The sequence below is a fragment of the Moschus berezovskii genome, chromosome 24, assembly GCF_049115385.1.
Source record: "Moschus berezovskii isolate FMDL1 chromosome 24, NW_MosBer_1.0, whole genome shotgun sequence".
Lineage (NCBI taxonomy): Eukaryota > Metazoa > Chordata > Mammalia > Artiodactyla > Moschidae > Moschus > Moschus berezovskii.
This window is the reverse complement of record NC_142483.1, coordinates 16,921,862-16,946,447: the sequence shown is the minus strand read 5'-3', so window position 1 is coordinate 16,946,447 and position 24,586 is coordinate 16,921,862. Positions and strand designations below refer to the sequence as shown.

Below are 24,586 nucleotides of genomic sequence, written 5' to 3'. Positions count from 1 at the left end.
CAGCTGTACATATACAAACATCCTCTTTTTTGGATTTCCTTCCCATTTAGGTCACCACATAGTATTAAGTAGAGTTTCCTGTGCTATATGGTAGGTTCTCATTAGTTACCTATGAAATGATTGATTTTGATTGAACGAAATGGGTAAATATTTTACAGTCAAAGGCTCTGGTGATAGAACCCAGAAATTTAAAAAAAATAGCTTTATTGAGGTATAATTGATGTACAATAAACTAAACACTGTACAATTTGATGTTTTTTGACATTTGAATGCACCCATAGAACCATCAGCACAGTCGTGATGGGAACATATCTGTTCACCCCCACCTCAGATTTCCATGTGCGTCTTTGCACTCAATCCTGCCTCCCTTCCCAAACAATCACTGATCTGTGTTCTGTCACTGTAGATGAGTTTGTGTTTCTACTGTTTTACACATGGTATATACCTCTTTTTTTGGTCTGGTTTTTTTTCCCTAACATCTTAAGATAGTGTTTATTTGTCTCCCCTCTGTTAAACCCTGAACCAGCCCCTCTCTCCAGGTTTACTGGGGATGTGTAGGAAAAGGATTATACAGGTCAAATTAGACGCGGAGAAAGAGAGGACTCCTTAGCCTGGCAAAGAAGATGGAGAAGACTGTCATCAGGAAAAAGAAGTCCCATGGCCTCCCAGAATGGCATAGAAGAAGAGCTGTTGAGTCAGGGAAGAGTTTCTGGCATAGCCAATGATGAGGCTCCCAAACAAAGTCCTAATCCCAGCCACCCCAACTGTGGCAGCCCCAGCCCCAGTAAATTTGCCTGCTGTGTCAATGTCGCTGAAATGGCATTTCTTTGGAAGTTAAGCCTAGGGATAAGTAAGGTCAAGGGCCCTGAGGCTGCCAAGCTGCTGAGGCTCTGATCTGTCAGCATCTTCAGCTGTTTCATCACTACTGCAGACAGTGATCCACTCACAGGCACTCCTGACAAGGGAGGGGAGTGAGGGGCTGTGGCAGGAAAAGTGGCTCCCAGTGCAGAGAGTAATCTCACTTCCCTCTCTCATCATAATTGTGATTCATTCATATTGCATGTTTCAATAGGTGATTGTTTTGTTTTTATTGTTAAGTAGTATTCCATTTTATGGCTGTAATACAAAATTCTTATCCACTCAGCTATTGATGGACATTTGGGTCCTTTCTAGTTTTTGTGACAAGTTAAACTCCTGTGAACACTCTTAGACAAATCTTTGTGTGGACATATATATCCTTTTCTCTTGGGTAAATAACTTGGAAGCTGAATCAATCGTGGGTGAATGTTTAACTTTTCAAGAAATTGCCAAACTGTTTTCCAGAGTGGTTGTACTAATTTGTTTCCACCAACTGTATATGAGAGTTCCAGTTTTTGCACATCCTACTCAACACCTGGTATGCCCAGCATTTTTAGATTTAGCAATTCTAATGACTTATATTGTTGTTTTATTGGGATTGTAAGTTTCATTTCCCTAAAGACCTGTGCTGTTGAACATCTTTCCATGTGCTTTCCATTAGTCATCTATATCTGTTCTTCGATAAAGTATCTGTTAAGAATCTTTGCTTTTTTTGAAGACTGAGTTGTTTAATTTCTAGTGGTTGAATTTTGAGAGTTCTCTCAAAATTCTTCATAGACGTTACTTTTCATATATGTGGCCTACAAAATTTTTCTACAGCTTATGACTTTTTTTTCATCTTCACAACAGTGTCTTTTGAAGAAGCAGAAATTTATGAATTTCTACACAAATTCCTGCTGGAATTTGAATGGGGATTGTATTAAGTCTCAGGGTAAATTCTTAATGTCCTCTGTTCTATGGACAAAATACATGTCTCCATTTATTTGTGTCTTCTCTAATTTCTTAGTGATGTTTTGTTGTTTTCAAGGTACAAATCTTTCACATCTCCTGTCAGACTTAACCATAAGCCTGTTGTATTTTTTATATTGTTGTAAATGGTGTCATTTTATAAAATTCACTTTTTAACCTTTCCCTAAAAAGTCCAGCTCAAAATTCTAGCATATACTTGTATATTGATGTTATATCTCACAACCTTACTAAACTCATTAATTCTAGTAGCTTTATTTTGGCATAGTCCATCATATTCTTGTTTCAAGCTTTTATTTATTTTTGGTTGTGCTGGGTCTTCATTGCTGTACAGGCTTTTCTCTGGTTGCTGCGAGTGGGAGCTACTCTCTAGGTGCGGTATGTGAGCTTACTGCAGTGGTTTCTCTTGTTGCAGAGCATGGGCTGTGGGACATGTGGGCTTCAGTAGTTGCAGCGTGTGGGCTCAGTAGTTGCAGCTGCCAGGCTTTGCAGCACCGGCTCAATAGTTGTGACACATGGGCTTAGTTGCTCTGAGGCATCTTCCCGAATCAGGGATCAAACCCTTATCTCCTGCATTAGCAGGTGGATTCTTTACCACTGAACCACCATGGAAACCCTCCATCATATTCTTAACATAGGAGATCATGCTGTCTATGAGTAAAGAATTTTACTTCACCTTTCCAATCTAGATTGCTTCTGTTTAGTATTCTTGCCTGACAGCACTGACTGGAACCTCCAGTAGAATGTTGAGTAATATATATGAGACTAGACATCTTTCTTATTCCTAATCTCAAAGCATTCAGACTTTTTTGTCATTAGGTGTGACCTTAGCTGTAGGTTTTTTGTAGATGTCCTTTATGAAATTGATGAAGTCTTCTGTTCCTAGTTTGCTGAATTTTTATCAGGAATGGACTGGATTTTATTAAATGCTTTTTCCGAACTATCAAAGTGATCAGATCATTTTGTTTGGTTTTGTCTTCAGTTTGAGAATTTGATTTATATGTTAACACGGAATGACTTTTGAATGTTAAACCAACTGTATTTCTTGGATTCAGCCCCAATTGGCCTTGATATGTTATTCTTTTAATACAATTTTGGATTTGATTTGCTAAGTTTTTGTTTAGAGTTTTTGCATCTGTGTTCATGACAGGTATTGGATTATAGTCTTCTTGTAATGTCTGTCTGGTTGTGGTATCATGCCTCAGAATGAGTTGAAAGAGTTTGTGTCAATATGGTATCATTTCTTCATTAAATGATGGTTTGTGAGAAGGTGTTTACAGTTTCAATTTTTAAAAAATAGATAAAAAGCTATTAACATTATCTATTTCTTCTTGAGTATGCACTGGTTTTCCATGTCTTTCAAGAACTGCGTCCTTTTCATCTAAGTGGTGGTATTTATGGGTGAAAAATTGTCCATGGTATTTCCTTGTTAGTCTTTTAATATCTGTAGAAGCTGTAATGATGTAAACTTTCTCATTCCTGATATTGGAGGCTTATTAATTTTATTCATCTTTATAAAAATCGATTTGTTATATTGATTTTCTCTGTTTTTCTGTTTTCCATTTCATTGATTCCTACTTTTGTCTTTCCTCTCTTCTGCTTACTTTGGTAATTTGCTCTTCTTTTTTTCAGTTTCTCAAAGTAGAAGCTGAGGTCATTGATCTGAGACCTTTTCTCTAACATAGGATTTTAGTGCTATATATTTTCCCCTAAGTACTGCTTTAGTGGCATCCCATAAATTCTGGTTATGTTCTGTATTTATGTTCATTCAATTCAAAATACCTTATAGTTTCCTTTAGGACTTCTTTGATTCATGGGTTATTTAGAAACATTATATTTCCTTTTTTAAAGAACTTTTTATTCCTTTTTTATTTGGCTATGCCAGGTCTTAGTTCTGGCACACAGAATCTTTTTTAGTTGTGACATGTAAATTCTTAGATGCATCATGTGGGAGTTAGTTCCATTACCAGGGATGATGGAACCCAGGCCACCTGCATTTGGAGCTTGGAGTCTTAGCAACTGGACCATCAGGGAAGTCCCATGTGTGTTATTTCCTTTATTTAAATATTTATAGATCTTTTGAAAATCTCTTTCTTCTTGGTTTCAAATTTCATTTAATGTGGTCTGAGAATATACGTGGTATGATCTGAAAATTTAAGGTTTGTTTTATGGCCCAGAATACAGTTTATCTTTGTAAATGTTCCGGGTACACTTGAGAACAATGTGTATATTGCTGTTGTTGGGTGGAGTGTTATATAAATGTCAGTTAGGTCAAGTTTGTTGATAGTGTAGTTCATGTTGTTGATTTTCTGCCTTCTTTTTCTGTCAATTATTAAGAGAAGGCTATAGAAATATCTTGATCATAATTGTTAGACTTGTGCATACTCTGCTCACAAGTCTAGTCTGATATTAATAGAATTCCAGGTTTCTTATGACTAATGTTAGCATGGTATATCTTTTCCATAGTTTTAACCTACCTGTGTTTTTATATTTAAAATACTTTCGAAGGTAAATATAGTTATTGGGTTTTTTTTCCTGGCCATGTTGCACACCTTGTGGAATCTTAGTTACCTGACCAGGGATTGAACCTGGGGCAACTACAGTGAAAGCACCAGGTCCTAAACACTGGACTGCCAGGGAATTCCCTAGTTCTTGCTCTTTCATCCAATTTCACAAATTTTATTTTTTTAGTTGGTATAATTATAGCATTTACGATTACTAATTATTGCTATGGTTACATTTGAATCTATTATCTTGCTATTTGTTTTCTATTTGTCTTAGCTCTTGTTCTCCTTTGTTTCTTCTTTTGAATTAATGGACTATTTATTACCTAATTTTATCTTTTTTGTGGGATTATTAGACATAATTCTTTTTATTTTTATTTCAGTGTAGATTCTTTAAGATTTATAGTATTGGGGCTTCCCTGATGGTCCAGTGGTCAAGAATGTGCCTGCCAATGCAGGTGTAATGGGTTTAATCTGTGGTCAGGGAAGATCCCACCTGTTTTGAAGCAACTAACCCCATATGCCATAACTAATGAGCCTGTGCTCTAGAGCCCACGAGTCACAACTCCTGAGCCTGCAAGCTGCAACTACTGAAGCCTGTGAGTCTACAGCCCATGCTCTGCAACAAGAGAAGCCACCACAATGAGAAACTCCCACAACACAACTAAGAGGAGTCTCTACTCGCAGCAACAAAGACCCTGAGCACAGCAACAAAGATCCTGCAAAGCCAAAAAAAAAAAATTTACAGTATGCATTTGTAATTTATGAGTCTCCCCTCAAGTGGTATTATGCTCTGTCACATACAGGATAAGAATGTTGTAATAGTGTACTTCTGTTTGGCTCTTTCCAGCCTTTGTGATATTACTGTTCATGAATTTTATTTTTGTATGTGTTACAAATGCCACAATACCTTATTGTTATTTTTGTTTAAATCTTTTTTTTTAAGTGTTAATAGTAAGACAAAACATTCTTATGTATATGCTGTTACAGTTAACCTTTTTTGATGCTCTTTATCCTTTGTGTAGATATTTATGGTATATGGTATATTTGTATGGGTCTTTTTCTGTAGATATTTATGGTTTCATTTTCCTTTTGCCTGAAGAACTTTCTTAAACATTCCTTGTAGTACAGATTTATATCTGAAAGTATATTTATTTTACCTTCTTTTGTAATGATTTTTTTTTGCTCAATATAGATTTCTCAGCTGTCCTTTTTCCCCTTCCATTATTTTAAAATGTTTCTCTACTGTCTTCCTGCTTGCATTATCTCCAGTGAGAAATATGTCATCTTTTAAATTTTTTTAAATTAATTAAAACATTTTTGGCAGCACTGTGTAGAATGTGGGATCTTATTCCCTGACCAGAAATCGAATCCCCACCCTCTACATTGGAAGCTCAGAGTCTTTTTCATTTATTTATTTATTTGGCTGCATTGGGTCTTCGTTGCTTTGTGTGGGCTTCCTCTAGTTGTGAAAAGTGTGGGCTACTCTTTATTGCGATGCACAGGCTTCTCATTGTGGTGGCTTTTCTTGTGGAGCACAGGCTCTAGGCACTCAGGCTTCAGTAGTTGCAGCTCACAGGCTCAGTAGCATAATTATTCCATAGTATATATCATCTTCCCAGACCAGGTATTGAACCCATGTCCCTGCATTGGCAGGCAGCTTCTTATCTACTGTACCACTAAAGAAGTCCTGGAAGCTCAGAGTCTTAACCAGTGAACTGCCAAGGATGTCCCAAGAAATATGTCATCTTTATCTTTGTTTCTATGTAGTTAAGTCTTTTTCCTTGGCCGCTTTTGCTTTGATGTAGTTTTATTCAGAATTCTTGTGCAGGGTCAATGGAGCTTCCTGAATATATGGTTTTATTTGTTGTTGTTCAGTCACTAAGCTGTGTCTATTTGCAATCCCATGAACTGCAGCATGCCAGGCTTCTCTTTCCTTCGCTGTCTGCTAGAGTTTGCTCAAATTCATGTCCATTGAGTCAGTGATGCCATTCAACTATCTCATCCTCTGTCGGCCCCTTTTCTTGCCCTCAGTCTTTCCCAGCATCAGAGTCTTTTCCAGATAGTTGGCTCTTCACATCAGGTGTCCAAAGTATTGGAGCTTCAGCTTCAGCATCAGTCCTGCCAGTGAATATTCAGGGTTGATTTCCTTTAGCATTGACTGGTTGGATCTCCTTGCAGTCCAAGGGACTCTCAATTCTTTTCCAGCACCACAATGCAAAAACATCAATTCTTTGGTGCTTAGTCTCTGCTGTCTAGGTTTGTCATAGCTTTTCCTCCAAGGAGCAAGTGTCTTTTAAATTTCTTGGCTGCAAGTCACTATCCACAGTGATTTTGGAGTGCAAGAAAATAAAATCTGTTACTGTTTCCATTTTTTCCCCATCTATTTTGTTGAATGGTTTGCCTTGGAAGCAAACCAAGATCATTCTGTTGTTTTGAGATTGCACCCAAGTACTGCATTTTGGACCCTTGGTGACTCTGAGGGCTACTCCATTTCTTCTAAGGGACTCTTGCCCACAGTACTAGATATAATGGTCATCTGAATTAAATTTGCCCATTTCTGTCCATTTTAGTTCATTGATTGCTATGAACTAAGATGTTGATGTTCACTCTTTCCATCTCCTGCTTGACCACATTCAATTTACCTTGATTCATGGGCCTAACATTCCAGGTTCCTATGCAATATTGTTCTTTACAGCATCGGACTTTACTTTCACCAGTAGACATATCCACAACCGAGAGTCATTGCTACTTTGAACCAGCCTCTTCATTCTTTCTGGAGCTGTTTCTCCACTCTTCCCTAGTAGCATACTGGACACCTACCGACCCAGGGGGCTCATCTTATGGTGTTATATCTTTCTGCCTTTTCATATTGTTCATGGGATTCTCGAGGCAAGAATAATGAAGTGGTTTGCCATTTCCTTCTCCAATGGACCACATATTGTCAGAACTCTCCACCATGATCTGTCCATCTTGGGTGGCCCTACATAGCATGGCTCATGTGGTTTTATAGTTGTAATCAAATGTGGAAAACTATTTCTTCAAGTATTTTTTCTGTCCCTTCCCATCTTTCAGGAATTTCAGTTATTCATGTATTAGTCTGTTTGAGGTTATCATAGTTCACTGATGCTTATGTTTTTGTTTTACTCTTCTTTGTGTTTCATTTTGGATACTTTCGTATTTCTATGCCTTTAAGTTAGTTTTCTCTTTTATATTGTCTGGCATCTGGGCCCATCACTTTATGGTAAATAGATGGGGAAACAGTGGAAACAGTGGCTGACTTTATTTTTTGGGTTCCAAAATCACTGCAGATGGTGACTGCAGCCATGAAATTAAAAGACGCTTACTCTTTGGAAGGAAAGTTATGGCCAACCTAGAAAGCATATTAAAAAGCAGAGACATTACTTTGTCAACAAAGGGCCGTCTAGTCAAGGCTATGGTTTCTCCAGTGGTCATGTATGGATGTGAGAGTTGGACTATAAAGAAAGCTGAGCACTGAAGAATTGATGCTTTTGAACTGTGGTGTTGGAGAAGACTCTTGGGAGTCCCTTGGACTGCAAGGAGATCCAACCAGTTCATCCTAAAGGAGATCAATCCTGGGTGTTCATTGGTAGGACTGATTTTGAAGCTGAAACTCCAGTCCTTTGGCCACCTGATGTGAAGAGCTGACTCATTTGAAAAGACCCTGATGCTGGGAAAGATTGAGGGCAGGAGGAAAAGGGGACGACAGAGGATGAGATGGCTGGATGGCATCACCAACTCAATGGACATGGGTTTGGGTGGACTCCGGGAGTTAGTGATGGACAGGGAGGCCTGGCGTGCTGCAGTTCAAGGGGTCGCAAAGAGTCAGACACGACTGAGCAATTGAACTGAACTGAACCTGCTGTTAACTCTATCTAGTATATTTTTCATCTTGGACGTTGTAGTTTTGATTTCTGGAAGCTTGATTTATGTTTTTCTTTTGTCTTCTGTGTCTGTACTTAAGATAACATCTCTGTTAGTTGAGTTCATTCTGATGAACTGCCTCATTATTACGGGTCATGTATCTCTGCTTTTTTGTGTGCTGAACAATCTTAGGTTAGATGCCAGAATTTTACTTTGTTGGATGTGGATATTTTTGTGTTTTTACAAATTTTTTGAGCTTTGCTCTAGTATGCAGTTAAGCTTACCAGGTAGCTCAGTAGTGAGAAATCCGTCTGTCAATGCAGGAGATGCAGGAGACACAGATTCCATCCCTGGGTCAGGAAGATCCTCTGGAGTAGAAAATACCAATCCACCCCAATATTCTTGCCTGGAAAACTCCAGGGACGGGAGCCTGGTGGGCTATGCTCCATGGTATCACAGGGTCAGACACAACTGAGCACACATGCAGTTAAGCTATTTGGAAACAATTGGTCCTTTCAGGTCTTTTATGACTTGTTAGGTAGGTTTGATGGAGAAGGCAATGGCAAGCCACTCCAGTACTCTTGCCTAGAAAATTGCATGGACAGAGGAGCCTGGTAGGCTGCAGTCACTAGTTGGACACGACTGAGCGACTTCACTTTCACTTTTCAGTTTCACTTTCACTTTCACACATTGGAGAAGGAAATGGCAACCCACTCCAGTGTTCTTGCCTGGAGAATCCCAGGGATGGCGGAGCCTGGTCGGCTGCCGTCTATGGGGGTCGCACAGAGTTGGACACGACTGAAGCGACTTAGCAGCAGCAGCAGGTAGGTTTGAAGTAGTAGTCAGTATAGAACTAATTCTTCTTCACTACTGAGAGATCTTGAGTACTCTACTCACCATCCCATGAATTGTGTGTTTTTTTTTAATCTGGCTGATGGAAACAGGCAGTGTTTTCTTTCATCATTTGATGAGTCACTCTTTGGCTTTGGGTATTTGGCTCATTTTTCTGTGCTCTTTCCTCTCTGCCTTAAAGTTTGGTTTCCTCAGACTTTTAGCTTCAGGAGTTTACCAGCCTACTCCTCTGTTCCCCTTTCTGTGCTGTGTGTGGCCTGGAAACACTCAACAAGGCAGTAAACTGGGGCAGTCTCAGATTCAGACTTTGTTCTCTGTCTTTCAGGAATTATTTTCCTTTCATTGTTCAGTGTCCAGTATCTTGAAAACCCTTGTTTCATAAATGTTGTCTTTTTTTTTCAGGTGAGAGAGTAAATCTGGTCTTTGTTACTTGATCTTGATTACAAGTGAGAGTTTCAACAGTCTGGTTTTAACCGTCCTTCTGGTGAATCCTGATGCATGTTAACGTTTAAGAACTATGCATATATTTGAATTTAATTTAGATAATTAGTTCACTATCAACCATCATTTACCATGAAGATAGAATTACATGAGTCAGTAAACCTAATATTTGGAAGAAAAATCTTTTGAGTAAGTTAATTTCTGTTTTGTAGCGTGTAATTGCAAAACATTTGGAATATTTATGCAATCAGGATAGATGGAGCTGAAGGTTTTGTGAAATAAAAAATAACCTTGATGATATTATGGTACATAGCAGGCTTAGTCATTCAGCTTTCATGTCTTTGTGCTGTGCTGTGCTCAGTTGCTTCAGTTGTTTCCAACTCTTTGCAACCCTATGGACTGTAGCTTGCCAGGCTCCTCTGTCCATGGCATTCTGCAGGCAAGAATACTAGAGTGGGTTGCCATGCCCTCCTCCAGGGGATCTTCCCAAACCAAGGATCAAACTCGCATCTCTTGTGTCTCTTGCATTGCAGGCAGATTCTTTACCCACTCAGCCACCTGGGAAGCTCCTTCATGTTTTTAACCATTGTTAAACAAAACGTCATTCCTGGGAGAAGTTGGAACGACAATTAAGTCCTGGTTTGCCGTAGTGGGTAAGGGGAAGCAGATGACTCCGTTTTGCGTTTGCTTCTTCTTTAACTGCCCCCTTTTGATCATACTCTCAGCATAACTGAGATGTGATTAAAGAAAAAAAAAGGCGTTAGTGCCCCTCTCGGTCACTGCTCTGCATCCACGGGTCATGACATTTTTGCCTAAGCCCTGTGACATTTCACAGGTCATGGTTCATAACCCTTAAATTAGTTACTGTCTTTGCTCCTTTTCTGTTGTTGTCATCTTAGGGAGATATTTCACATGGAGGTTAGTAGCTGCAAATCTGCATTAAAACTTTTGAGAGGATACAGAGCACCAGTGGGGATTATTATCATTATGGTAAGTAGGATAATTTCCAGTGTTTGGAGTGCACTTTGTTGTTTTTTCTTTTTTTTATGGCGTGCACTTTGAAGCTATGGTCTCTAAGACCCAAACCAATCAAAGAAAGACCCCTTTCAGAGTCATCTTAAGCCAGGTGGCTTGTTTAATGATATGTCACTTAATTTCAACTCCCTTGGAAGTGTTAATTCACGTACAAGAGGTGGTGTTGGCCAAACACATCCTAACTTGGCAAGAGGATAATTGCAGGCTACTCTATTATTGAGAACAACCTCAAACAGAGTCCAAGGATCTTTACTGGGAAGCTACTGCTTAGCAGTGGATTTCTTCTAGTACTTTCAAAAGTTAAGGAGAGGTTCCTGATCATAGCCTCATTTGTATCTATTCCTAACCAGGGAAGTAGGGACCCACCAAAGGAAGCAAATCCTGAATCATAAGTGCCTCCTGGTAGGCCCTTTCAAGAACAGTTGGAGTCATAGTTAGATTACTAAATGTCACTGCCCAGCTGTGCACCAGCCACCTAGGCCTTCATAGCCCAAGGAGATGATAATCACCCAAAAAATAAATCCTGTCACTAAGGTGGCATTGTAAATAGATTCATCTGCAAGAGTTGTTTCATTTGCCTGTTTAAAGCCAGGAGTCAATTAATTTTTTCCCCCTAGCCTGAAATTTAAAAGTTTTTATAAATTCCGAAGATTACCTTCCTTAACAATGGCCCAGAAGTTGTGGCTGATGGGATTATCTTTCCAAGTCAGTGCCAGGATAAAGGAAAGAGAAGAAAAGGTTTTGAGTTCAGCTGAAATGGGAAGTCTTTCTCTGTCTGGCATCTTGGATGGACGCAGTCGTCATTGATGTCCATTTGTCACCATGATGTCATCCTTGTCAACTTGATTTGGAGGTTTCCAGGGTTTGTACAGGACCAGAAGTTAGCTGGAGCCTTCTTTAGCTATATGATATAGATATACAAGGTTCACTGCCTTCTAGTTTTGCAGCAGAGTGAGTGGCCAGAAGCACTTGATAAGTTCGCTTTCAATGGGACATGAGGGCGGTTTTCTTCTGATGATGTCTCCAGAATTTTTCCAGTCACTGGGCTCCAGACCATGACCAGTAAGGTTTCCCTAAATCGGAAATCAGGGAGAGCTTCTTTAACCTGTTGGTAATAGGCTCCAGAGTAACACAATAGCTGGTCATACTAGCGGGAGACTACAAAGGATCAGCAGAAGGTGGTATACCAATAGACATTGGTCTGACCATGATTATCTCATGTGGAGTGAGTTTATGTTTCCCAAAGGTGGTGTTATGAACAGTCAGCAAGACCGTAGCAATACTATAGGCCAGGGGAGTCCAGTCTATAGCTGTATAACAACACCTCAAAGACTGTTAGCAAAATTAGAGTCTACTGTCTATAAAGGAACAAACATAATTTTCTTCTCTCTGATTACCCCCATTTTTTACTATAATTACAGTAAAGCTCAATTTGTATTAACTTCAGCCTGATTATTTATACACGTGCAGCAGGAAACAGTGATTGACCATGTAAGTTGTTTTTTTTTTTAAGATTGTTTTGCCAGAACCTTGTTAGTAAACTTAACAGCTTGCCCAAGCAGTCTCTTGAGGCTCTCTGATTATATAAGACTGTATATTTCTCTCAAACGTGGCATTCCAGTGCAAATCTTGGTACCTGTGTCCTTTTACAAGGAGAATAGATTATTTTTCTTTGAATTTCCTTTGCTCTTCAAGAAAACAAAACCTTTTATTCCACCCCCCCCTTCTATAGGATTCCATGAATTCTAACACAGCCATAAAAGCAGTAGATTTTAGAAAATGTACTTCATAACATTACCCATGTTGACAGGATACAATCCAGAATGGTAATCCAGGTTTTATGGCCCTATCACTGGCCTCCCTCATTAATGCCGAAGTCAAATGGACCTCATCCACACGTGCCACAGTCTTGACAGACACTGTTGCTACTGCCTTTGCAGCAAGGGTATTTTCCTGATACTCATGTTCAGTCCTTTTAGTGTGAGCCTCAATTTTTTGGGCAGACAGCATCATGTCAGGACATCATCAGACTTTCCAGGAATTTCATTCAGTTTCTGGAATACTTCAGTAGATGGGGAAACAATGGGAACAGTGAGAGACTTTATTTTGGGGGGCTCCAAAATCACTGCAGATGGTGACTGCAACCATGAAATGAAAACATTTGCTCCTTGGAAGAAAATTTATGACTAACCTAGACAGCATATTAAAAAACAGAGGCATCAGTTTGCTAACAAAGGTCTGTCTAGTCAAAGCTATGGTTTTCCCAGTAGATCACGTATGGATGTGAGAGTTGGACTATAAAGAAAGCTGAGCACCAAAGAATTGATGCTTTTGAACTGTGGTGTTGGAGAAGACTCTTGAGAGTGCCTTGGACAGCAAGGAGATCCAACCAGTCCATCCTAAAGGAAATCAGTCCTGAATATTCATTGGAAGGACTGATGCTGAAGCTGAAACTCTGATACTTTGGCCACGTGATGCGAAGAACTGACTCATTGGAAAAGACCCTGATGCTGGGTAAGATTGAAGGCAGGAGGAGAAGGGGACGACAGGATGAGATGGTTGGATGGCATCACTGACTCGATGGACATGAGTTTGAGCAAGCTCCAAGAGTTGCTGATGGACAGGGAAGCCTGGTGTGCTGCAGCCCATGGGGTCGCGAAGAGTCAGACATGACTGAGCGACTGAACTATAACATATCTATACAGATATAAAGAAGGCTTAATGTTACCTACTTAACTATGTAATTTTTCATGTAAGCCTGAATTAGTATAACATCTCCCTTTTTATGAGGTGGGAGAATATAGGAGCTTTTACAGGGGCTCCCTGAGAAATCTCAAATTTAACTAGAGATTAAAAAGACTTTATATAGCATTTGATTTGAGGAAGCTGTCAGATTAACAAAAGTTTGGACACGACTAAATAGAACCACAGATTATTGTGAAATAATAATTATCTATTTGGCCAAAGTAATAATAAAACATCCTTTTATCAGATGAAAGGAAATCAAGTTTTAGTTTTATGTAAGTATACTACTAATATTGAGCATAATTTAAAAACCTTTATAGTTCAGCTTTAGCCAATTTGTTTATACAAGGGAAGATTCTCTTTTACTCTCTTCTGAAATAATCAGAAGTTCTAATTTATACAAAATTACTTTCATTTCCTTCAACAAAGGTGCATCTTTATTCCTCAGACTTCTTAAAAATACATCATAGTGTCCTTACATATAGAGCTGAACTCTTCTAGTTGTCTTAATTACATGCATTAATTATAATTTTTAACCTTTGGAAACTTTAATTTCTAGAATCATGTGCTGCTTTTTCTTTAGTTTTTCTGTAGTAGGGAGCCAAAAGTAGATGAACCTGTATTTTGTAATTAAAGTATCAGTATTTTACTCCTTTTGGAAATGATCCAGATATTCAGTAAACCTCTGTTATTTAACCTATAAAATCCTTAAAGTTTCTAGTTAGCAAAGAGATTTGGGAAAATATTTTAAGGACACCTAAAATATAATTACTGCTAAAGAGTTCACCTAAAACCTTTTAATCTTACATCTATTACTTGCTCCCAACAGTCATACTTCGATTACTTTCCTGCTGACAAAGTTTTTAACAGAGACAACATGAACCTCCCTGATCAGTTAATCCAGGTAAAATAAAAAATTTTATACTTGATGCTGCTAAGTCTAAAAACATGCCTGTTTTAATTACACCAGTGAATTTAAACTAGCTTTTATTTATCTTAGATCACACAAACCTGGAAAGCACCTGGGGTTAGTTTTTATTCATATATTTCTGAGTTTTAGATTATCTAGTCTTTATTTTAGCTATATGTGAATTATATATTATACATACATATATACACACTTATTTTTAAGCCAATCAAATAGTCAAATAGAGCACTTTACAAATTAATTGTGATAATACCATCCAGACATAGAGAATGTCACACATTTATGACATGTATAAACGTAAATGCCGACGGTCATAGAGACCTCATAGTTACTAGTATTTGTGTAAAAGTCACTTACAAGTTTTTTGTAAAATGACCTTTCTCCCTGACATTTGCATCAGGAAGTATGATTTTTAGTTCCTAGAAAAAAAATGGGACCTAAAATCTATATCACAAAGACACAAAGTATCTAAGTATCCTACAGGATGGAATTTAATCTGTAGGACAATTCTGTTTTCAATGTCACAATGTCTACACACATTTTAAGATGAATTAGGGGAGAGTCGGACACGACTGAGCGACTGAACTGAAGTGAACTGAGGGGAGGTTTTAGGATTACCAGAAAGGACTGACACACCCAGTCACCTATAGTTGGAATGGCTTTTTCCCTTTGGGTACAGTTACCTTAGAAGAGAAGGCCAAATAAAATGCCTAGCAGGCCCCAAACATCAGCTTCTCCCATTTGGCCATATTTTTAATCCTAAAGTTATCAAGTCCTTTCAAGTATATTGTCAGGCTTCATCCAGGACAAATATTTCTGGCAGTATTGAATAACCTCATCAATTTTAATTTTGTTTCCCCTCGGCTGTTTGAGAAAATACATACCAGTTTGCCAGAAGTTCTTTAATAAGAGTTTCATCAGTTCTGAAAGGGACCCATATGGGGCCATTTAAATTGATCCTAAAGAATTTACACAGGGCTTTTGAGGACAGTTTTTCCCTGTTCTAGGTGATTACAATGGAAAATTTGGGGGCCCATGTTTTGATGATGAAGCCCTACGAGGTTATAATGGGTGTGGCCTAGGTGTTGTTTTTAGATACCTTTGGTGTTTAATTTTGCACTAGCCTTTTGCAGCAAATATTTCAATGAGGCTATTTTGGAATTTCTATATCTTTTGGAGTCTTCTTCATACTAATTAAAATAGGTATTCCATTCTGTTTATTTGATATGGGAATTCATACTTTACAGTGTTTTATCTCTTTTTTTTTTTTTAGTGAAGCAAGTAAAGTGTTTATTAAGAGGAAAAAGAATATAATACGTGTGGGTAGGCACAGGGGCAGACTCAGGGGGAGAGAGAGAGTCACTGAGTCGCTCCCTGTACTTTTAAAATGATTTTATGTATTCGGAACATTCCTCATAATGGTCATTGCAACTATAGGTTATTTTTAGTAAAACTTTAGTAAATATCTGCACCTTCCAGGAGCATAGTTCTTTTTTTTATTTTAGGTTTGAGGCATTTTATTATAAAAAGCTGGTAAGCATAAGTGAATAAGAACTTAAAGTCATCATACATTTACTTCATTTTTTAGCTTGACCTTCTAGTAAATCTTTAGCTTCATTGATTTTGGCTACTGTATAAGGGGATCCTCCCTTGTCTGGGTGATTTAAAAGCATAATTCGTTGATGAGCATCTCTTATTTTGGCTTTATTTGCAGTAGGTCTTACACCTAGTATTAATGCTGCTTCCCGTTTTGTCATTTTGAGTTCAAACCCACCCACATCTGTAATAGCCATCACTGAAGGCAGATTTCGGTAGACTTTGAAAAACTTGTTTTACTTGAGGCTCCATATGCTTCATGGCTTGCAAAGCATAACGACCTGCAAATCCTGCTGCAGCAATGGTCAGTCCAACTGCTACCACTGTACTGGCCATGACACCTGCTCTGTTCCCCTGCCTCCACCAGGAGCGCGGTTCATCCCAGCCCACCAAGTTTATGCCTCCAGGAGCATAGTTCTTAAAATAAGCAAGTGTTCCAGAAGGTGGCTCACTCAACTCTTTGGCTGTCAGTTCAGTTCAGTTGCTCAGTCGTGTCCAACTCTTTGCGATGCCATGAACCGCAGCACGCCAGGCCTCCCTGTCCATCACCAACTCCCGGAGTCCACCCAAACCCATGTCCATTGAGTCAGTGATGCCATCCAACCATCTCATCCTCTGTCGTCTCCTTCTCCTCCTGCCCTCAATCTTTCCCAGCATCAGGATCTTTTCTTTGGCTATGAAGGACCACATTTCATTTAGCCCAGTGTTTGGGTTTTTCAGAGCCCAACTAATCAGCTTCTGAGTACTTCCAAGACTCCCACTGGCAACCAGCCTTTATTTAACAGCTACTAGAGGCCTTCCACTGGACCGAATCCTACTCTGGCCAGTAACCAGCAAAAATTCTCTTAGAAGTCTGGATTGGGGAAAGCAATGAACAAACAGACCTCAAGGAATGGGGGCTATGAATTGATTCCAAATAACTGAAAAACTCAGCTGCCACCAGAAGTCCCCAATGTTGATTTGGGGGAACAATCCATGGGCTGGGGTTTTCCTGGGGAAATTTGGTCTGAAAGGTGACAGGCTTGGTTGGCCTAAGGCAGAAGCCTCTACCAGCCTGACCTGCTCTGTAAAGGAACGCTAATGAGATCTGGAGTTGGAACACAGAAAACAGAGTGCAGCTTAGTGGAGAGGAACTGACTGATAGTCACTGGAAAGGGCAGGAAAGACCATGAACTCAAAAGAGTTGGAGGGCTGCACTTCTGTTTCTTATTGTCTTTGGAAGTTCACTTCGGATCCAGCCTTGCCACCAATCTGTTAAAAAGACTAAAATTCATTACTGAGTTTTGTAAAAGATCTAATTGACTATTCCATGACTTGAGTCTGGCAGCATCCCAACTGGTAAACAGAACAGTCTGAAGGGCTGTTCAAAATGGAAGGTTTTTATAAGCAGAAGGAGAGTGAGACAAGAAGGTATTAGCAAAAGAAAAGAAAAGATAGTTTTAGACCACCTTCTTTCAGGGAAGAAAAGGACTAGCAGTGTTCTTTATCATGCAGATTACCTCACTATTGTTGATGAGTTAATTTTAGATTGGTTGTTTTAAAGGTCACATTTCTGGGAGGGGTTGAAACTGCAATTCAGTCTTAAGTTTGCTGTAGTGGAATTGTGGGGTCTGCAAGTACACAAATGATTCCATTTTGACCCTTTTGCTTCTTCTTTGGGCTTCCCTGATGGCTCAGGCGGTAAAGAATCTGCGTGCAATGCAGGAGATCAGAGTTTCATCCTTGGGTCAGGAAAATCCCCGGGAGAAGAGAACAGCTAACCCCTCCAGTATTCCTGCCTAGAGAATTCCATGGACAGAGAAGCCTGGTGGGCTACAGTCCGTGGGCTTGCAAAGAGACACGACTGAGTGAAACCTGTATAAATGTTAGATGGTGAATACAAATCTTAATAGAATTGTAGGAAGGGGGACCCTTTCAAGGGCATGAGAGGGGCCTTTATTGGGCTATGAGAGGGGTCTCCCTTCCTGCAACAGTCTCAAGTTAACAGTCCTGCCATAAAATCACTCAGCTTTAAAGTTTCTAGAAAACCAGAGTACTAGTTCTTCTGGAAGTCAGGAATGTGACTACAATAAATACTTCGAAGGAAGCTAGTCAAGTCATTGGCATTCTCTGTTTTTAAAGTTTCCAGTAAGAAACCTTAAATGAATTTGACTTATGTATACAATGGGTATCGCCGCTAAGAAGCAAGGGCTTCCCTTGGCTCAGATGGTAAAGAATCCGTCTGCAATGCAGGAGACCTGGGTTTGACCCCTGCTTAGAAAGATTTCCTGGAGAAGAGAATGGCAACTCACTCCAGTATTCTTGCCTGGAGAATCCTCATGGACAGAAGAGCCTGGTGGCTACAGCCCATGGGGTTGCAAAGAGTCAGACACGACTGAGCGACTGCACCTCCTTTTAAGAAGCAGGACAATTGTTTTAAATTGGAGAAGTAGGCGAATGTTGACTAAATTAAGTCAGGTGGACTTCATATTCTTCCAAGTCAGCAGTGTCTACCAAAATTAAAAAACAAACAAAACACTGACTCCCAGGTAAGATGAGGGTATAGATTCAAATAAACAGAGCCTCCCACCACATATAAATGGAATAAATTAAGAAAAAAAATTTTATAAAGAAGACAATAGTCTAAAAGGCGCTGAGGTGACGTGTTTGGCTAAACTATCCAAAGATTCTGGGAGTTCACATGCTGTTCCCCTTTTGGAAGAGAAAGTAGGTGATGGACATGATTCTTTGTAGAAGCATGGATATTCTTCCACTATTGCAGACAAATAACAATATTCAGAGGACACAAACTTTTAACAAGAAAGTGATGGATTATAATCAGAGAATGAGATCAAAATGGAGTTTATAGAGGTTTGAGAAATGAAGGCAAAAAATTATATTACTGTATGACTAACAGGTGTACTAGAACCAGAGCTGTTTTTTTTTTTTTAAGAGCTGAGTCATTGTTTAACAGAGTGAGTGACATGGATTAAATTGTTGAGAGGATTAAATGGGATAATGCATGTTACAATGCTTAGCTACAGTAAGTGCTCAGTAACATTCACTGTTGCAATTAAATATTAGAATATTAGCACTATTTATAGAATACATACTCTGAAAATTTCAGAGGAGGTGAAATGGTTTCCTTAAGCTTGCATTCTAGTGGGACATAAATAATCATCAAAAATAATTACATGATTAAATCTAACAGACTAAAACATAAATAAACACATGTGAGACCAGAAAGCTCTCATTCTAAAAAAAATCAAGGATGAGGAAAGCAATACTTAGTGTAGAGTGCTTTTTAAAAGCATAAGCTTTAGAGTTGGAGCAACCTTATAATACAATCCTCAAAGTTGTTAGGATTTTAAATGATGTATATAGCACTTGGTACATGGTAAGTGATCAGTAAATGATAGCAAGTTTTTCCTCTGGGGCTCAACTTCCTCACTTTTAAAAATAAGGCAGTAGTACAGTGGGTAAGGGTGTTGACATGAGAAGAGATGGTTTCTTGTCCCAGTTATTAGCTGTGATACCTTGGGCAGGTTACTTCTCTGACCCTGATTATCCTTATCTTTACAGTGGAGACATTTCAGTGGACCATTAACATCCTGTTTTGTAATCTCCATTAGCTTCTTGATGTGCAGCAAATCTAAGTGGAAATCGGAAAAATCTACTCTGACATCTTCATTTGATGTTCTGGTTAATGTTTTAGAGGCTAGTGATGGAAATCAGAATTATCTACAGCTGTCTTGCTTAACTAAACAAATGTGGATTATATTTTGGAAGACGTTATGAGAAAGGAGACCCATTTCATTTGTCTTGAGAAGTTTAGAAAATCAATTTAAGAAGACTGGTGGAATCAGGTGAACATTGTTTAATTATATATATATATAAATTTTTAAAAAATCTTTATTTATTACAATATTACTTCTGTTTTTTATGTTTTGGTTTTTTGATAACAAAGCATATGGGATCTTAGCTTCCTGTTCAGGAATCAAACCTGCAGCGCCTGCATTGGAAGTCTTAACACTGAACTACCAGGGAAGTCCCAGGTGAACACTGTTTTAAGGAATTCTCTATAAACCTCAAAGCAGACAGACATGCTTAGTCACTGAGTGCTGTCCAGCTCTTTGCAACAGGACCCACCAGGCTCTTCTGTGCATGGGATTTCCCAGGCAAGACTACTGGAGTAGGTTGCCATTTCTTCCTCCAGGGAACTTCCTGACCCAGGGATTGAACCCAGGTCTCCTGCATTACAGGGAGATTCTTTACCAGCTGAGCCACAAGGGAAGCCCATAAAAGCTACTTAAAGGATACAAATTTTTTTTTAATCTAGCAAGCTTCCAAAATACAGTTTTTAGTTCTTCAACTGCTAAGCAATTCTTTACATGTCTTTCCAGTGAAGAGGAAGTTTTCTTGTTGAAGACAGTCTATAAAACTAGAATTGAAAGAGACACATGTACTCCAATGTTCATTGCAGCACTGTTTATAATAGCCAGGACATGGAAGCAACCTAGATGTCCATCTGCAGATGAATGGATAAGAAAGCTTTGGTATATATACACAATGGAGTATTTTTCAGCCATCAAAAAGAATGCATTTGAATCAGTTCTAATGAGGTGGATGAAATTGGAGCCTATTATACAGAGTGAAGTAAGCCAGAAAGAAGAACATCAATACTGTATATTAACGCATATATATGAAATTTAGAAAGATGGTAACCTTAACCCTGTATACGAGACTGCAAAAGAGACATAGGTATATAGAACAGTCTTTGGGACTCTGTGGGAGAGGGTGAAGATGGGATGATTTGGGAGAATGGCATTGTAGCATGTATATTATCATATGTGAAATGAATTGCCAGTCCAGGTTTGACACATGATACAGGATGCTCTGGTCTGGTGCACGGGGATGACCTGGAGGGAGGATATGGGGAAGAGGGAGGTGGGAGGTGGGTTCAAGAAAGGGAACACATGTATACCCGGGGCGGATTCATGTCAATGTATGACAAAACCAACCAATATATTAATGTAAGGTAATTTGCCTCCAATAAAATAAAATAAATTTTTTAAAAAGTCTATAATTCCTTTTAAATTAAATTCTAGGCAAATATGTGGATCTCTTAGGTAATTGCATAGACTTTCAGTTATTAAAAAATTTAATAGTAGTTTGTGCACACTAGAAATTAATAAACATGTCTATTAAATTGCTTTTAAAGAGTTAAAAAATCTGATTACATTAAATCAATTGCTTTCCCTTTGCATTTCCCTTGTTTTCTTCAAATGTGTATTTAATCACATTTATTTTCACCTTGCTTAAGAATTTATTATTGGAACATTTGAGAATTTAAACAGGAGGAACCAAATAAACCCACTGTAATCTATGAAGTGGCTTTACCATATCCACTGGAATAAGGAAGTTTTTGGTTTTGATTGCCCAGGGTTACTCCTAAAATATGAGTTTCTAAAGGGTAGTTCTACCAGATGGAGTTTTACTCAGTAGGTCTTCAACAACATAAAGCTTACTTGTGAAACTTTGTAGGTTTTTCTTATTCAGCCCCATCCTGCAGAATGTACCAGCTGGAATAAACAACTACGGAACCACCTGCTGCTGCTGCTGCTGCTAAGTCACTTCAGTCGTTTCTGACTCTGTGTGACCCCATAGACGGAAGCCCACCAGGCTCCCCCGTCCCTGGGATTCTCCAGGCAAGAACACCTGAGAAAGCTGCCATTTCCTTCTCCAATGTGTGAAAATGAAAAGTGAAAGTGAAGTTGCTCAGTCGTGTCCGACCCTTAGGGACCAGAACCACCTGCTGCTGCTGCTAAGTCGCTTCAGTCGTGTCCGACTCTGTGCGACCCCATAGATGGCAGCCCACTAGGCTCCTCTGTCCCTGGGATTCTCCAGGCAAGAATACTGGAGTGGGTTGCCATTTCCTTGTCCAATGCATGAAAGTGAAAAATGAAAGTGAAGTCGCTCAGTTGTGCCCGACTCTTAGCAACCCCATGGACTGCAGCCTACCAGGCTCCTCCGTCCATGGGGTTTTCCAGGCAAGAGTACTGGAGTGGGTTGCCATTGCCTTCTCCATGGAACCACCTAGGACAGCACAATTAGGAAAAGAAATTAAATATCCTGGTAATGCGTCTAATAACTATTGATTAATCATTGTTGTAAATTTATAAAATCGCAGCTAAATCTGCAATAGAAAAATCAGAATAGCTGGACTTGTGACCAGAGGAAAAGAAAGAAAGGGGTATTTAAGTATTTCTTTTGGGAAATCCCTGGCAGTTCAGTGGTTAGGACTCTGAACTCAGGGTGTGGGTTTAATCCTTGGTTGGGGAATTAAGATCCCACAAACCATGTGCCAAAAAAATACTTTTTTTAAAAAGTTGATGTTTCCAGTTTTCTCCATTATAATGCTATAATGAATAATGAACATCTTATGAGTATCATTTGGAAACTTGAGGGAAATTTTGGTACCATAAATTATTGGAAGTTTTACAATTTGGTAGGTTAGTTAAATAAGTTATCTTTCATGCATACAATGAAATGCAACCGTTAAAAAGAATGAGTTAAATCTATAAATACTGATATTTTTAAATGGTCACCGTATATTATTAAATAGAAAAAGAAGTTGCTTAGCAGTGTAAAATCCCATTAACATTTATATAGAAAAGTTAGTATTTCATAGAGTAAAATCTGGAAGAATAAATTTTAAGCAATGATGAACTTATTCATCAAATTCAAGTTTTTTGAAAAAATTATCTAAATGGTACATGACTAAATTCATCTTGTAAAAATAAATTAATACAGATTCACAGATACTTGTATTCAGATGTTCAGTTTTATTCATAAAAGTCCAAAACTTCAACCTAAATGGGCTATCAATTGATGAATGGATAAAGAAACTGTAGTATATCCACAATGGGATATTACTTGGCAATTAAAAAGAACAAAGTATTGGTACATGCTGTAACATGGATTAATCTCAAAATCATTATGCTAGGAGAGAGTTCATACACAAGAGTCTGGCTGTTCTGTATTACTCTGTAAAATTTACATGAAATTTTGGAAAGGGCGATCTGTTATGACCGCATCAGTGGTTGGCCAGTGGCTTGAAGTGAGGGAAGAGGATGACTACAAATGAGTATGAGAACTTTGGGGGGTAATGTAAACAATTAATATCATGATTATGGTGTTGGCTACAATACTATATGCACTTGTTAAAATTAATAGAATTGTACACTTAGAATTGTGTTGCATGTAAATTATACCTCAATAAAGTGAATTTTTAAAGTATAGATAAAACTCTTTTAACTGTCACCCCCAAAGTTGGTTCCCTCACTCTCTAGGAAGGTGCCCTCCTCCCTCCACACTGGTTAGACAGGTAACCACTAAATGTCATTACTGCAGATTCTTTTTCAAAGTTATTGTTCTGCATTTACACACACACACATTTTTATGTTACTTTACTGTGGGGCTTCCTGGGTGGTGCTAGTGGTAAAGGATCCACCTGCCAATGCAGGAGATGCAAGAGACTCTGGTTTCATCCCTGGGTGGAGAAGATCCCCTGGAGTAGGGAATGGCAACCCACTCCAGTATCCTTGCCTGGAAAATTCCATGGACGGAGAAAACTAACAGGTTACAGTGCATAGGGCCTCAGAGTCACACATTGACTGAGCAGCAGAGCAGATATCACTTTACTGTACTTAGTAATTATTTGGCGTTTTACAGTAACTGTACTTTGGAGATCTTTTCATTATAATTTATAGTTGTACATCATTCTAAATCCGGAGAGTATTCTCAGAAATAGTATGGATATACCATAATTTATTCAGTTGTCCCTCAGTCATTCAACTATATTTGAGTGATTACAAAGTAATATAAAAACAGACTAGGGTCCAGTTCTCTATAGAGTTTTTACACAAGTGGGAGAGGGGAAGAGGGTTATCAATAGTAATATCAAAAGTGAAATCATAACTATGAAGAACAGATGGTTTGAGTCATTTATCTGGTCAGGAGGTCAAGAATGTATTTTCCAAGGGAGTTAGACACATCTGAAAGGTGCGTGAGCATGTCTTCGCATAAGCGTCGAGGTGGGGAGAGGGGTGCCGCTAATCCTAAATTGCACCAATGGTATGGCGGAAATACATGGGAGGTGGAGAAGATTGTGGGGAACTTTACATTTTTAACAAGATATATACTTTATTTCATAGACAAGAAAACATTAAGATCATAAATATTTTTGAAATGAGGCTTTCCACTTCAACATCGGGAATAAATCTTATTTGGAGAGAAGAAAAGCCTTCCCCGTTGGCTTCTCTTAAAAACCTGCAATAGAGGATGTAAATGTCTTGGAGCTCTTTGTCTTGACAGACGATTAGGGATCTTTACTAAGACTTGGCGTTGGCGGGTTCGAAGTGTTTAGGCCTAGCTTCCCTGGTGGCTCAGACGGTAAAGAATCCGCCTGCAAAGCGGGAGACCTGGGTTCGATTCCTGGGTTGGGAAGATCCCCTGGCGAAGGGAAAGGCTACCCACTCCAGTATTCTGTCCTGGAGAATTCCATGGACTGTGTAGAATCCCAAAGAGTCGGACACAACTTTCACGGTGAAGGGTGACATTACTGGGGACTCCCTGGTGGCTCAGACAGTAAAGCGTTTACCCGCAATGCGGGATACCCAGGTTTAATCCCCGGGTTGGGAAGATCCCCTGGTGAAGGAAATGGCAACCCACTCCAGTACTCTTGCCTAGAAAATTCCATGGATGGAGGAGCCTGGTGGGCTCCTTGGGGTCGCAA

General features: G+C 39.0%; 1 long non-coding RNA gene and 1 pseudogene across 6 annotated transcripts; one reads left to right on the top strand and one right to left on the bottom strand.

Moving 5' to 3' along the window:
- Positions 1 to 911: 911 nt before the first annotated feature.
- On the top strand, positions 912 to 23,318 carry LOC148774009 (uncharacterized). 6 transcript variants are annotated; one of them, XR_016036126.1, is made up of 3 exons: positions 912 to 10,159; positions 10,406 to 14,190; positions 19,372 to 23,318. It is a non-coding gene; the product is annotated as an uncharacterized LOC148774009 (long non-coding RNA). The 6 variants fall into 6 exon arrangements; XR_016036127.1 differs by having other exon boundaries at positions 912 to 12,032; positions 14,116 to 14,190; XR_016036125.1 differs by having other exon boundaries at positions 912 to 13,055; positions 14,116 to 14,190; positions 19,505 to 23,318.
- LOC129547956 (mitochondrial import inner membrane translocase subunit TIM14 pseudogene) lies at positions 15,792 to 16,146 on the bottom strand (annotated as a pseudogene).
- Positions 23,319 to 24,586: the final 1,268 nt, after the last annotated feature.